The sequence below is a fragment of the Solanum verrucosum genome, unplaced genomic scaffold, assembly GCF_900185275.1.
Source record: "Solanum verrucosum unplaced genomic scaffold, falcon-dt-bn FXZP01000113.1, whole genome shotgun sequence".
NCBI classification, from domain to species: Eukaryota; Viridiplantae; Streptophyta; class Magnoliopsida; order Solanales; family Solanaceae; genus Solanum; species Solanum verrucosum.
The window spans coordinates 1,573,489-1,590,254 of NW_026020105.1; the positions used below are offsets into that span (position 1 = coordinate 1,573,489).

General features: G+C 35.9%; 1 protein-coding gene across 1 annotated transcript in view; it reads left to right on the plus strand.

Annotated features, from left to right (window-relative positions):
* Positions 1-16,094: 16,094 nt before the first annotated feature.
* The window catches only part of LOC125825221 (protein RTE1-HOMOLOG), an 80,756-nt gene continuing 80,084 nt past the window's right edge, over positions 16,095-16,766 (plus strand). Inside the window, exon 1 of the mRNA XM_049504561.1 lies at positions 16,095-16,099. The gene's annotated coding sequence lies outside the window, so the exon portion shown is untranslated. The remainder of the gene's footprint in view (positions 16,100-16,766) is intronic.

Sequence of the window (16,766 nt, forward strand, 5' to 3'; positions counted from 1 at the left end):
TGACAGAAAATTGAAAGAAAACAGGCTCAGTCATGATGGCTCAGGGGACCAGAACCCCTTATAAGTACCAATCAACAACCCCACCTCCATCTCCATATCCCCAAACTCCATACCCTTCAGCTCCACCACCTATATCTCCCAACCCCCTGCCAGTATATTACCAAAATGCTCCTCATCAATATCAACAAGCTTCATATCTTGTCTATAATGCCCAGCCATCATACTTCCAAACCCCACCACCTACTCAAATATCAAACTACCGAAATAGACCACCATATGAAAGAAGACCTGCAAAGAACTATACCCTCTAGCCGAGCCTATAGCCCAGCTTTATAGAGACTGAAAGAGGCTGGCTATGTCACCCCAGTTCCTGCATTGCCTGTAGATGTCGCGCAAAATGGTATGACCCTAACAAGGTTTGTTCCTACCATTCTGGGATGAAAGGTCACACTACTGAAGTTTGCAGAGCCCTGAAAGATAGGGTTCAAATGTTGATTGATACTAAGGTCATCCAACTCAAAGATCCAACACCAAATGTTGCAAATAACCCTCTGCCTAACCATCAGGTCAACATGGTAGAAGCCGAGGATACCTCAGATTGGGAGAAATTCATTTGGGTCCTTGAGCCAGAAGAACCAATGACTGCTACCGCCCAGACTCCAATGGTAGTGCAAAGGCGTGCTCCGTTTGAGGTTGAGATCGCCATGCCCAAGCCTCCATTCACTGTTATAAGGCGTCTTCCCCTGTCCAGTATGATACCCATGCTATTCCATGGGACTACAGAAAGGAAAAACAAAAGTGGAAGAAGTAGACACCGCAGCAGGAGTTACTAGATCGGGAAGAATATACACTTCTGAAAGTTTGGTGCAGGGAAGCTCCAGCAAATCCAAGGCACCAATTGTAGAACTTGAAAATCAAGGAATTTGGAAGAAGGTGCAAGCAAAAGAGTACTCTATTGTTGAGCAATTGAGTAAAACCCAGTCTCAAATATCCATCCTATCATTGCTGCAATCTTCCAAAACTCATCGGAATACTCCATTGAAGGTCCTGGGTGAAGCCTATGTCCCATCTAGCATCACTCAAGGAGAGGTAGCCCAAATGGTCGGGCAGGTTTTGAGGCATACCGAATATCTTTCCATGAAGATGAGTTGCCAATTGAAGGAACAACCCATAATAAAGCTTTGTACATTTCAGCTCAATATCAGGACAAGATAATCACCAAAGCCTTGGTTGATTCAGGTTCGGGTTTGAATATCTGCCCTCTGAGCACGTTGATGAGGCTAGGCGTGGATGGTGCAAAGATTCAAACCTGGAAGATGAATGTGAGAGCTTTTGATGGTTCTCAGAGGGGTACTATTGGAGAAATAACCTTGGACATGCTCATTGGTCCTGCTACTTTCCCAATAGCTTTCCAGGTCTTGGACATTCCGTCTTCATATAACCTCTTATTGGGTCGTCCTTGGATTCATATGGCTAGAGCAGTTCCCTCTACTCTTTATCAATGCTTGAAGTTTTAATGAGATCATGAAGAGGTTGTAGTCCATGGAGAAAAGGGACATCATATATATGCGATAGAAGGAAGGGGTCATCTAGATGGTGAGATGTGTACCATACAGTTGAGCTTGTTGGCAACATTGAAGTGCAACCGTGGTTCAGTCAGAAGATCATAGATATGATGGCCTGGTTTGGTTTCGAGCTCGGGAAAGGTTTGGGAGCTAATTTGCAAGTAATAGTTGAACCTATACAACTTGTTCGTCATTCAACCACTTTTGGCCTGCGATATAAATATACTACTGAGGAGTGGCTTGATTGGCAACCACCTAGAGATGAATACTACTATCCATTGAAGAAACCAATACCACCATTACACCAATCATTCCGATCACCAGGTTTCATGAGATGTATCATTGGTGATCTTTTGGAAGACATGAAGGGTTTATCTCTGACCAAGGAGGAAGGAAAGGGTTGCAATGTAGTGATCAACGAGGAGGAGAAAGGGGACCCTAGAGGAAGCAATGAAGCAGGGATCAACATCAGCATTTGGACCTCAACTCCATCCAGACCTCGTCGGGCATCTGGGTAGCTGTGGAAGAAATTTTTCTATCAAATTTTAAAGTTTTCAATAAACAATTTGAAATTCCAGTTCTATGTTATTGTTTTTAAATATTAGTTTTATGAAGCTCTTGAGTTTTAATAAATAAAGTTCTTTTCTCATCTATTTAATATCTTATATTTATTTGTGCGTTATTCTTTTTCCAGCAAAATCTATTATAAAATGTTGAATCTGAGACTATGGCATATAATGAGACTGCACAACTTAACATTAATAACTTAGAGAAAGTCGAAGAAAGTGAGGTCCCTAAGGAGTTAATCAGAAGGTTGAGGAATTCGAGGAAAAACCCAACCCGAATCTAGTGGAAACAGAGGTGGTAAATCTGGGAAATTCAGAAGTGGTACAAGAGACCCGAGTAAGCATCCATATGACGGAAGAGGACAAGAAATAGTATACAGAGTGTCTCATGGAGAATAAGGATATCTTCGCCTGGTCCTATGCAGACATGACATGATTAAGCACTTCAATCGTAGCTCATCGATTACCTATTGATCCAGTATGTCCTCCTGTGAAGCAGAAGCTGAGGAAATACAAGCCTGAGTTGAGTTTGAAAATCAAGGAAGAAGTATCGAAACAATTAGATGTTGGAATCCTTCAAGTGACGGAGTACCCGACCTGGCTGGCAAACGTCGTTCCAGTGCCAAAGAAAAATGAAAAGGTTAGAGTCTGTGTGGACTATCGGGATCTCAACAAAGATAGTCCCAAATATAATTTTCCATTGCCCAACATACACATCTTGATTGATAATTGTGCTAAGCATGAAACACAATCATTCGTTGATTGCTTTGCTGGATATCATCAAATTAAGATGCACAAGGACGACGCTGAGAAAACTGCTTTCATCACACCGTGGGGTGTCTACAATTACAAGGTAATGTCTTTCGGGTTAAGGAATGCTGGTGCCACATACATGAGGGCGATGACTACTCTGTTTCACGACATGATCCACAAGGAAATTGAAGTTTATGTGGATGACGTCATCATCAAATCAAAGAAGGGTTCAAATCATCTGGATGATCTACGGAAATTCTTTGCCAGATTACGCAAGTATAATTTGAAGTTGAATCCTGCAAAATGTGTCTTTGGGGTTCCTGCTGGAAAGCTCTTGGGTTTCATTGTCAGCCGCTGAGGTATAGAACTGGATCCATCGAAAATCAAAGCCATTCGTGATCTACCTCCGCCGAAGAGTAAGAAAGAGGTAATGAGTTTCCTGGGCCGACTAAATTACTTCAGTCATTTCATATCCCAGTCTACTGTCATTTGTGAGCCTATCTTCAAGTTGTTGAAGAAGGATGCTGCAGTGAAATGGACAGATGAATGTCAACAAGCGTTTGACAAAATCAAAGATTATTTGTCCAATCCACCTGTGTTGGTTCCACCGGAATCTGGTAGACCGTTGTTGTTATACATATAAATGTTGGATAATGCTTTCAGCTGCATTTTGGGGCAACATGATGAGACTGGAAAGATGGAGCAGGCGATATATTACATGAGTAAGAAGTTTACATCATATGAGGCTCGATATTCTCTATTGGAGCGTACCTGTTGTGCTTTAACTTGGGTCGCTCAGAAGCTTCGACACTACCTCTCCTCGCATACTACTTATCTGATTTCAAGGATGGACCCTCTGAAGTATATCTTTCAAAAGCCCATGCCTACAGGTAAACTGGCTAAATGGCAGATATTACTGAGCGAGTTTGACATAGTGTATGTTACACAGAAGGCAGTGAAGGCACAGGCATAAGCAGATCATATGGCGGAAAACCCTGTAGATGATGATTATAGACTGTTGAAGACTTCCCAGACGAAGAAGTAGGTTTTGTCGGGGAAGACATTTCTGAAGAATATGATGGTTGGAGGATGTTCTTTGATGAAGCTAAGAACCTGAGCGGATCCGGCATCGGAGTTGTTTTAATCTCACCAACAGGGCAACACTATCCGATATCAGCCAAACTCAGGTTCCTTTGCTCGAATAATATGGCTGAATATGAAGTTTGCATATTGGGGCTCCGACGCGCTATCGACTTGGATATCCAAGAAATGTTGATAATAGGGGATTCAGACCTATTGATCCATCAGGTTCGAGGCGAATGGGCTACTAAGAATCGGAAGTTATTACCATACTTGGAGTACGTGCATATGCTGTGTAAAAGGTTCATCAAAACAGAATTCAAACATGTACCAAGGATCCAGAACGAATTCGCAGTTGCCTTAGCCACTTTGTCTTCCATGATTCAACATCCTGATCATAACTACATTAATCCTATTCACATCCACATATACGAGCAACCAGCATAATGTTTTCATGTTAAGGAAGAGCCTGATGGAAAGCCTTGGTACGATGACATTCGAGGATATTTGAAGAACGGTGAGTATACAGAGGATGCAACAAGTGTACAATTCGGAGGTTAGCAAATCAATTCTTTCTAAGTGGAGAAATCATTTATAGGAAGACTCCCGATTTGGGATTGCTAAGGTGCGTCGAAGCTGGAGAAGCCAATAGGTTGATTGAAGAGATACATGCAGGAACATGTGGTCCTCACATGAATGGTTTTACATTGGCGAAGAAGATCTTGAGATCAGGATATTTCTGGCTAACTATGGAGATAGACTGTATCCGCTATGTTCAAAAATGTCATCAATGTCAGACTCATGCATATATGATCAGAGTTCCTCCTAACGAACTCCATGTTACTAGTTCACCGTGGCCCTTTGCAGCTTGGGGCATGGACGTCATTGGTCCAATTGAGCCAGCGGCATCCAATGGACATAGATTCATTTTGGTTGCAATTGATTACTTCACCAAATGGGTCGAAGCCACCTCTCACAAATCAGTGACAAAGAAGGTCGTGGATGACTTTGTCAAAAATAATATTATCTGTAGGTTCGGGATTCCTGAGTCAATCATCACTGATAATAGAGCCAACCTAAATAGTGATTTGATGAGATCATTGTGTGAGAAGTTCAAGATCAATCACCGAAATTCTATAGCATATAGACCACAGATGAATTGAGCTGTTGAGGCTGCAAATAAGAACATCAAGAGGATATTGCGCAAGATGATCGATAATCACAACAAACATTGGCATGAAAAGTTACCCTTTGCATTGCTGGGATATCGTATAACCATCAGAACTTCTACTGGGGCTACGCCTTATTTTCTGGTATATGGTAATGAAGCTGTGATACCTGCCGAAGTGGAAATACCATCTCTAAGGATTATTCAAGAAGCGGAGCTGGATGATGCTAAATGGATACAAATTCGGGCGGAAAATCTTGCATTGATAGATGGAAAGAGGATTAACGCTGTTTGTCATGGTCAGCTCTATCAAAATAGAATGGCCAGAGCTTTCAACAAGAAGGTTAGACCCAGACATTTCTCACCTGGGCAACTGGTTCTGAAGCGGATTTTTCCAAACCAAGATAAAACAAAGGGTAAATTCTCGCCAAACTGGCAGGGTCCATACATAGTCTCTCGGGTATTAACAGGCGGAGCCCTCATACTTGCAGAAATGGATGGAGAAGTTTGGCCTAAACCCATCAACTCAGATGATGTGAAGAGATATTACATCTAAATTGTTCATGCTCTTTTACTCTGTATTTGGAACTACGTCAGACCTGATTCCTGTTTAAGAGGGGATACGTAGGCGCTCCTATGGAGTTCGGTCTTATCATAATAAAAATTTCATTTTCCCTTTTTTACTGTAACTGGGGCAGAATTTTTGAGAGGGTCTCAAAATTCCATCAAGAGGACATCTTCTTGCAAATCACGATACTGGGCAGAATTTTTGAGAGGAACTCAAAAATTCCATCAAAAACATTTATTCTCACAAATCAGTAACTGGGGCAAAATTTTTTAGAGGGTCTCAAAAATTCATTCAAACGAGCATTTCCTGCACAAATCAAGACTGGGGCAGAATTTTTGAGGGTCTCAAAAATTCACTACGATCAAGTTACATTCTTCAACAAAGATAGATAACAGATTTGATACTGAGTCAGATGTTGTAAAGTCTCAGACTATGCCATGGTCAAAGATTCAACATTACTTTTTACAATTTATTATTTTCAAAAGCTTTTTCGAAAAACTCTCTCTCCTTCTATCTTACATTTCTCTTCAAAGCAAATGCCCGAAAAGGTCTGGATGGCAAGCCAAAGGGAGCACACCGGTCGGAGCAGATCAACCTCCCCCATTTTTAAACTCACAATTTTTCTTTGAACACAGGAAAAACAAGTACAGATGCAAAAGACAACCGCTATTAAGCTCGACAAATCGCCAATAAACGGTGTCCTATCCTTTTAACATGAATGAAGGACCAAATTATTTTGAGCCCGACAAATCGCTAATTATTGGTACATCTTTCCAATCAGACGAAATAGTCAAGCTACTTTATATCAAGCTCGACAAATCAACATTCAACTATACTCACTCCTCACAATAGGACGAAGGGTCAAAGCTACAATATTTTGAATTCGTCAACAAATGACACTCAATCCTTTCAATAAGACGAAGGTCTATGCCTCCAAACAAATATTGCATGTGCCCGAGATTGCATTGTGCCCGAGATCTGCAAGTGCCCGAGAATTGAATCATCTACATGTGCCCGAGAATTTTATCATCTGCATGTGCCCGAAGATTGCATTATGCCCGATATTGCATGTGCTCGAGAATTACATCATCTGTATGTGCCCGAAGATTGCATTGTGCCCGATATTGCATGTGCCTGAGAATTACATCATTGCATGTGCCCGAGAATTGCATTGTTCCCGATATTGCATGTGCCCAGAGATTGCATTGTGCCCGATATTGCATGTGCCCGAGATTGCATTATGCCCGAGATCTGCATGTGCCCGAGAATTACATCATCTGCATGTGCCCGATATTGCATTGTGCCTGAGATTGCATTGAGCCCGAGGTTGCATTATGCCCGATATTGCATGTGCCCGAGATTGCATTGTGCTCGAGAATTGCATATGTCTGAATAAACTCCAAACAAGCTACAAGTATCAACAGATGCCCGAATTACAAATACGCTTTCTTTACTCATTGCTCATATTCATAAGGCGTCATGGTCTAAATGCATCATTTTTCATGGCCTAAGGATTTACTTTCTGCTTATCATGATCCAAAGGTGTCATAGTCTAAAGGCATCATTTTCATGGCCCGCAGACAACATTTTCATGACCTGAGGATATAATTTTTGCGTATCATGGCCCTAGACATCATAGCCTAAGACATCATTTTTCATAGTCTTATGGCAAACATCATTGTCGATATGGGAAATTGCATCATGTTTACTTTTATCGTTTGTTTGATATATTTGCACTAATAATATTATAAGCTACAGATTTGCAGAGACTAACATTTTGCAGGCGAGATCAATCTCCCTCTCGGCTACAATTATCGTGCTTACGTCCATCGCAACAAAGGCCCTATCAATTTCTTCTCTACTCGTATTGTCATTTTTCATTTAACCCTTGGCTAGTTATATTACCGTTTCTCATCGGATTCTACACTCTTATATTTAAAGTCTATGTTCATGCATTTCTCGCTACTCTAATCTTATCCATTCAAGCCGATATCATTCCCGTTCGAATATCGTACCGCTCTTTCAATTCTTAGGAGTTTTGTCTGCTCCTGAGTCTAGAACTACACACGACCTGATTCTCGTATAACCAGAGATATGTAGGCGGCTTAATACCAAAGTCTCGGTCGTACCCTTTTCCAACTCTACATCATTTCAATTGATCCCACTGACATCTCTCGTCGGTCGGACAAAATCGGCTACTAAGTCAACGCTGGTTGCCCGACAATTCATTCTTCATTCCCAAGCAACCAAGGGGCAGCTGTTGACACCCAATTTTGACCGACCTATAACCTTTTTGGAATGCTATTCGATTAAATACATTTTTTTTATATGTTTCGAGTTTAAATTTTTTTAATCAATTTCGTCTAAAAGTTTGTAATTTAATCATGCTTGATTTATAAAAATTATTGTAATCATTTTTATTATTATATTTATCGATAGTTAAACTCGAAATATTTACTTTATTTAACTATTTTAAAACTTAAATGTGTATAATTTATATAGAAATATTATAATATATGTAGTATTTTATTAATTAAATAGCATCTCCTCAAGTTTCCCTTAAATCATTTAAATTATAGCCTAAACTATCCAATTTTATTTCAATTCTAGCCAATTTTTTATTTCAAATTTGGCCATTTCAATTCAACTCTCAAGACCCTTTCATTTTAATCTCATCCGTTCATCCTTTAAATTAGGTCCAAGATAGAATCTTAGCCCCTCATCTCTTCTAAAATCGAGGGTCAAGATCAAATCCTTAACCTTCCTATTTCAATATCTAAAAGACCAAAACCCTAAAAAACATTCATTCATCCTCTTCCTCTCAACTCTCTCTAAGCGCCGCACCTCCCTCCTCCTCGCCATTTTTTTCGGCGAAAGCCATCGGAGGCAGATCCTCCCCTCTCCGGCGCCCTCTCTCTCTCTCCCTTCCCCCTCGTCTCTTCTCCTTTCTCTCATCTCCCCGCCAGCAGCAGCAACGAGGTTGCTGCTCTTCCTCTATTCTCCTTTTTCCAGCGAAGACAGCAGTCCATCGAGGAGCAGCAGCAACCAGCGACCGGCGAACCACCAGGCAGCAATTTTCGGCGAAGCAGCAGCACCTGGCGAGGCGCACGACAGCAACAGCAGCAGCTCCAGCCGGACAGCAACCAGCAGCAGCTCCAGCCGGACAGCAGCCAGCAAAAATCCAGCAGCCAGCAGCAGCGAAACCTCTTGCTACGAGCAGCAGTGACCGGCGAGACAGAAACTCCGGTGAACAACATCTTCGATCGGCAAAGGCACCAAGAGCTCCAGTTAAGATAAAGCTCCAATAGGTTGAACAGATCCGTCTGGGTATGTTCTCTTGATTTAATTTTATTTTTAACTTTTATTTTTATTATGAAATGTATGATTATCTCTTGTTTGTTGTTTGTGCTATTGTTTTGGTGATTTTTCAATATCATGCATTTGTTCAATTTTATTATCCCCAGTGAAGTATTGCCATGACCATGCTCTAATTTGATTTGTGTGCAACTCGGTGTTCCTATTCATTTAACTAATGATTTGGGTCTTCTATTGAAACAAATGCTAATAGGTTAATATGTATTTTCATTGTTATCACCTTGTGGCTGTCCATTGAATGAGTTCGGCAAAAATTCGAACATGATTTGAGTGATTTGACTAATCTTGTCATCCTGATTATCTCCTTCTCTAAATGGTAATATACTGATTTTATGTGGTATTGATTAATTTGACACCAAAGTGAATCCGGGCAGATTTTGTGGCTTGATAAGGTAAATTCTACTTATTATTTCATTTACTACTCTATTTTGTTAATTGATTATAGTTGCCTTAATTAAAGTTGAATTGATTCTTACTTGTTGTATTTTTTAGTAAAAATATATTTGATTGAGCTAAAGAATAATTTGCTGATTTGTGTTAATTGATTTTTTTTTACCTTAAATAATTTAATTAATAAAGATGCATTTGTTTATTTTGGTGAAATCACGTTCAGCTATGGTAAAGGCATATTAATATATTCTTGAGCTATAATTATCACCCTCCCGTATTAATTATTTTCTATTTTACTTGATTTTTATTTTAAAAAAAAATTGTGTTATTTGTATGTTAATTGATTCCTTTTACTTTATAATTATAGGTAGGCATATTTCTTACTTGTTTATATTTGGTAAAGGAATAAATAAATATGGGACTGATTTTTATACTCCTTTCGTTTAAGGAAAGCATGTTATAATTGGCTCCTTGATTATTCCTTCCCTTATTACCGTGCCCCTCTCACTTATTATATAAACAAGGCTCCCTTTCATTGTTTACACCCGGACATTCTAACTTTCACAATCACTTCTAGACATTCACACATTGCTCTCACATGGCTCACTTTTGAATACTAAAAAAATATATTACTCTTTACTTAAAAGAAAGATTCCGGTGAGCATTAGAGGGGCTATCTTTAATCGGTTTAGCTGTGTTCGGGTCGAATAGTGGATTAAGTTTATCTTCATTGCTGATAATTAATTCTGCATAACTGGTTAGTGTTTGCCTTAGTTTAATTTTTTTTTGTTTTGCATTATGCATTTGTTGTATGTTTGAATGAAATAAAGGAAGCACCCATGTATGTTTCCTATCCCCACTTCCTCCCGTTGTGTGCTTCGATATGACTATGTGTTTGCTTCATAAATCTGCCCATATAATTGATCTTATATATTATTTGCTTTGGTTATGTTTATGTGTATTCGTAGTATTCTTTTCTTTTGGTTTAGCAGGATTGAACGTAGAGTTCAAGACATGAAGAGTCGCCACGGGAGGGAATAGATGAATTGATTCGACTTATGTTTTGTATATTATTATTGTTGGAATAATTTGTAAACTCTTAACTCTCGATATATAATATATATTTGGGGGATCGGCTAAAGGGGAGGGGGAAATACGTGCTAATTGTTTTATTTTTCAGCTTTACTTTACCACGTGTGTGATTTGTTTTAGATAATCAACCTACTACTAAAAATGTCAATCAATGAAGCATGTCAGAACTTTTCTTTTGAATAATGGTTTAAAATCAACTTTTGTCGTTTTTTTAAAACTTTATGGCATTAATCAGCTTAATCACCAATGTGTGTTGTTGTGATTTTTAGAACTCTCGAAGCCTTAAGTCATATGTTAATATTGTTAATATGTTGAAATTTATTAATAGTATACCTAGAATATGCCTATAGTGTTTTAAACATTCTTAATTATATCATGTGGGTGTAGAAGAATGCATATATGTTGTATATTGGGTTTTATTTCATCTAGAAACCATGACTACATGACTCAATTAATAGAATCGTTAATCAGCCTTTCAGCATATTAAATAATTGAAGTGAGTCCGTTTTAAATATGTTCTGCTCACTAATTGACATTTGTCCTATTATATACACAAAATATAAGCATAGTAAAATAAAGGTAGAAAGCATGCTTATAGGATATAAATAATTTTTAAAGTGTAGTATGTATGCATAAAGGCGTAAACTCCGTTACAAAAATACCATGTCTATAGGATTTAAATAACCTTGGTATTATTGTGTGCAGTAATTGCATTAGGTTTAAATAATTATTTTCTTTTTAGATGTCATGCCTATATTTTGATACTATTTTCAGCATGTTTACACTTAGATATCATGTTCATAGGACTTAACTAATAAGATCAAATCGGCTTGTTAAAAACTTTTCTCTAATAATTTTCAGCATGATTAAGCAAGTAAAGTAAATTTTGTATACTTCCCGCTCACTGTTAATTGAGTTGTGCAACAAACCTTTTTTTTTGTCAGTCAAATAAATCAAGCATGTTAAATCCGGTTTAAATCCTATGTCCTAATTAAATCTGCCATTGCTTTTCAATATTTCTGAACATATGTGTCTATTTAAACTAATATGTAATTAATCAGTACTTGCACTACAATTAATCTTTTTACCAATTAAAATAAACCAGTTAGCTTTCTCCAGCCTGCTACCACTGAATAAAATTAATTTATACGTGGCTGATCTCTGCTCCATTCATGTTTAATATATTTATGCATTCTGTAATAACTTTCTGTCACTTTTAATTAAGTAATCACTTTTTAATACCATGCTAATGTTTGTATGCCACACTTAGCAGGAGACCTTCACTAATTGTGTTGTTTGCAAGCATATTTAATTAAAACTTAGAGGCCAACTTGGAGATTTATGTGCTAAATGTCGTCCTAATTGTTTGACTTGGTGTCTAGGTGGGCCTATTATATTTTATTTTATTTTGTCTAAATTCACTCTAATAGTAGTCCAATGCCTCTTGGACCTTACGTGGGGACGCTAGACACCTTTTAGAGACGAAAAGCATGCGTTGGTGGGGTAGGGGTAGTCTAGGCCCTATGGATATGATGACATCGACTCGGTCTAAATGACAAACCTTGGTTTTGTCTGTCCCTACGAGAAGCCAACCGAAATAAAAAAAAAAGTCGAGTGCTGATCCTAAAGTCCTTCAGAGTCTCCCTTTCCTTTTGTCCCTTTATTTGTTTATAATTATATTTATTTGGGGTAGTTTAATTAAAATAAAATTGGTTTGCTTATCTAATTGTGCAAATTTCTATCTCCTTGCTCATCTCTCTATTTATTGTGTAATATTTATTTATTATATTATCATTTAGTCTCGCATGCCTAGCTAATTAATTAAAATAACTAAAATGTCCTAAATTGCTTAAGTTCATGTTGTCACCTAGCTATGCATGATAAACTAATTAAAGTAATTTAAATGCCCTTATTTGTTTAATATTAGTTATCACTTAGCAATCATGTTAATTAAATAAATAATAAATGAAGTGACCATACTTGCTATTTGTAACCCCCATAAATTGCATGAGACACGGCCGGGACCCACATTTGTGGACCTCGAGGGATGCCTAACACATTCCCCTCGAGGTAATTTGAACCCTTACCCTGATCTCTGGTTCGTTGACCTTAGCTATACTTAGTTAGGTTAGATAGGTGCCCTAACGCGCCTTAATTCGTTAGGTGGCAACTCTTCAATCACCCAAAGCCCAAAAGAGTTGTTAGGTCGTGCACCAAAACCCGTTTTGAGAAAAATGGGGCGCGACAAGTGTTTTACTTTTAGTGAAGGAAAAAAAGTCTGAAATATATCCGAACTTTGATCGAAATTGCTGTAACAATATCGAACTTTGGAAAGGACCTTTTACCCCCCCCCCCCCCTGCACTATTTAATAGTGTATTTTTACCCTTTGCACTATTTAATAGTGTATTTTAATGGTATTTATGTGCCCACGTGGACATCATAAATATTTCATCATTATAAATAGTAACGTGTCCACGTGGACACATATATACCTTTAAAATACACTATTAAATAGTGCAGGGGGGGACACAGGGCCAACTCAACAAGATCGGGGCCTAAAACCAAATCTTAAAGAGAGGCCCTAATATTTTGAGAAGTATTTTGTTTCTTTAATCTCTTTAATAATATTATTCTTGACTTCACTTGCCAATAAGTTTAATAATTCACTTTGTATATTATGTCCAAGGTAATGACTATGAATTTCGTCATGCTTATTCTTCGAATATGTTCTTGCATAGCATAATCAAATTTATTAATCATTTCAATTAGGCTTTAAAAATTACCATTACTTTCTTGATAGATCTTTCCATTTGTTCCCCTAAATGCTAAATTATTTTCCCTAGAGTTCTGATCACGTCAATAATTCTTGACAATACATTTTTTCATTGAATTTTATCTCTGTCAATTTGTTCTTGCACAGCTTTATCAATTGTTTTTTAATGCAATCTCATTTCTAAATCAATACATGAGCTCATATTATTAATAATATGTTCATTCTTTACTTCATGGACATTGAGCTTAACACTAAGATTTCTCCACTCATTACTACCTTCACTAGCTAGTTTTCTATTACAAATAATAGAAGTTGTGCTAAATAATTTACAACAAAAATAAATTTTTTTAATCCAAATCTGTAGAGTAGATTAATCATTTTCTTTCATGCTTTTCTCTGTTTACGAATTTTTGAATATAGTGTGTTGTAGAAAAATGTCGTACGTATTTATCTTGTGGAAATTTATATCAGTCACTCTAAATGATCCCTTTTCTACTAATAGGTCTCTTAATTTTGTAACTACATTATTCCATTGACTTGGATCATATATATTTTTAGGGATGCGACTATTTAAATTATTTAAGAGTTCTTGATATCGGGAACAATATCACATTTTCACCAACTTCTTCTAGATTTTCTTCTTGGATATTATTATCATCTAACTCAATTTTATAATTGAGTTACTTGATCATTTGAAGAACATCCTCCAATATTTTTTATTCAAAAATTTTATTATTGTTAAAAATCTATCAAGGGCTCTTTTTTAAGATTTATCTAATTCTTCAAGTTTTTTCTCTTTTTTTAAAATCAGAATCATGTTTCCTAGTTGACATATTAAAACTGAATAAATTCTTTATAATAATTAAAACAATTTGCATATACTTATGAATTAAGAATATCAACAATAACAATTTTTCAAGAAAAACTATAAAACCTCTTACACGTTTTTTTCTTTCAAAAATTAATATATTTTTTTAATAATATGTATAAGTATTTTTTTTTTTAAATGGGGGCCTCAAAAAATATGGGGCCCTGGCTTTAGTGGCCTAGTGGTTAAGATGGCCTCGGGGGGGGGGGGGGGGTAAAATGTCCTCCATAAAGTTTGGTATCGTAATAACAATTTCGGCCAAAGTTGGGAGCATTTTTCAGACCCTTTTCCCTTTAGTGAATGATAGGTTTTAAATATTATTTTATAAATTTCATGATATTAAATTTCTGCGCGAAGCGCGAGTAAATTTACTATCATATATATATATCAAAATTATGTATTGGGGGCATGTACATAAATGAATTGTTAAAAATGACTCTAATAATAAATAAATAAGTTTGGGCAAGGGGGAAAGTTAAGTAATTGTAGACTTTATACTAAAATAATATTTTAAATGGATAAATGAGAAGAGAAAAAGGCACAAAACAACAAAAGATAAAATGATTTTTAAGTCCAAGAGAGATATTATGTCACGTTAACTATGACCATAATTACACGTACAAAGAACTTTATTCCTTTTCTTTCATTTTGTTCAATTTTAGGATTATTTTTTTAAAAAAAAAAGTATATAGCTCAGCACTTTGCATCCACGTCCTATATTTTCATTTCATACTCGCTTTTTTTTAAAAAAAAAAAAAAACGCAAAAATATTTATAAAATTTTACATACAACATCATACACCAATCATAAATAATGTATCAACTTTATATAAAAATATATTAAAAGTGTTTAACACTAAGTGGTATTGAACTAATGAATGTTCAAGAATTGCCACTAGATAAAACATCCCAACGATTAGTATCAAACTACTAGTTCAAGTTACAAACCTGCAATTAGATTAAACATATTATGCGAGAATTAAAATGAAGATGGATTAGCTACAAAATTTCCACAAAGAATTAATATTGGGGAGGATGAAAATTTCATAAAAGGTGAAATCAATGAATAAAAATTAAATGTGATTATGTCCCTATGTATTGCAAAAGCTATGAACTATATGGACAAGTGAGCGTTGAATGATTGGTGATGAATTTGATCCACGCAAATTCACCCCTCAATGAAGATATTCCTGTGAAGAAATTGAAATCTCGAGAATATAATTTAAAAATAATTAAAATTGTTTAAAGAAAATGTTCTTCGAGAGTTTCAAATTTGACCCGCATAAATTCAGTCTAACCTGTCTATTATATCTACCTACAATTACCAAAATTTATCTACACTACCACCAGATAACATATAGTTTTTTTATTTTTATATACTAATATAATATTAAATTAATAAATATTTTTTATATTCAAATATTAACAAAATAAAGTCTTAATTATTTTTAATAAAATATTGAGAAGTATAAACCTTACCATCAATAAAACACAAAGGGGCATATGTGCCGACTTTATATTCTAAATTCCATCTGGAGGAGGATAATTGTCCTTTTTCAATGTGATGGGTCAAAATTGCAAATCGATAAATGTCAACGAATGATAGTAATACAAGTTATCTTGTGTTAAGTAAAGTTTGGGTTTTCGCAAACCGCAAATGACTGGCTAAATTTGCACATGATCATAATAGTATGAGTTAGGGAGTTGTTGTCAGGGTCGAATTTATTTCGATGTTCAAGTTTATCAGAATATTTTAGCAAACAATTATACTATAAATATAAGACATATTTTAAATATTTTTTGTATATATACTAATGTTGAATCACGTCAATCAAATAAGAGATAACTCACTGCCATTGGATTGTGCAATTTGAGCTGAGAATGCTATCCCCAATTTGCAGGTTCGATTTTTGTTGGGTGCACAGGTCGCGAATTATTAGTTTCATCTTTGCCTTAAAAAAATTCATTACTTAATTAGTTGAACTTAAATATATTCATCGAATTTATAAATATATATTTAAATTTCGTTAGTCAAGTAGAAAAATATTTTTAAAACTATCAATAATTCTAAGATAAAATTAATAATTTGCGTCAAATTTCGTACTTAAAAAATAAAATAAAATTGGGGTGACTCACTTGCCCCCGACCCAATTAACTATTGTGACTATCACCTCCACTACTTAAAAAAGGCAAGAGTGGACCCCATTTCTTAAAAAGTTTCAACTTGTTCACGTGTTCCATAACCCACTCATCACAAAACAACAACCCTCAGATTTTTTTCTCACTTCCAAATAAAATTTGAGAAATATTTGAAATTTTATTTTACTTGTTTTTTTCAAAAAATAATTTACTCTATTTTTTTTGTATTTTTATAAAACAACTTCAATTAAATAATATTTTATGCTTTTTAAATACATTTTAATTTAAAAAATAATATAATTTAACATAATTCTAACTTCTCTAGTAAAATGGTTTTTTTCTTCTTCATGTTTTTATGGCCAAAACACACATTATACTCTATCTGTCCGTTCATTTATGCTTGTTCACGTTTGATTGACATATTCTCTT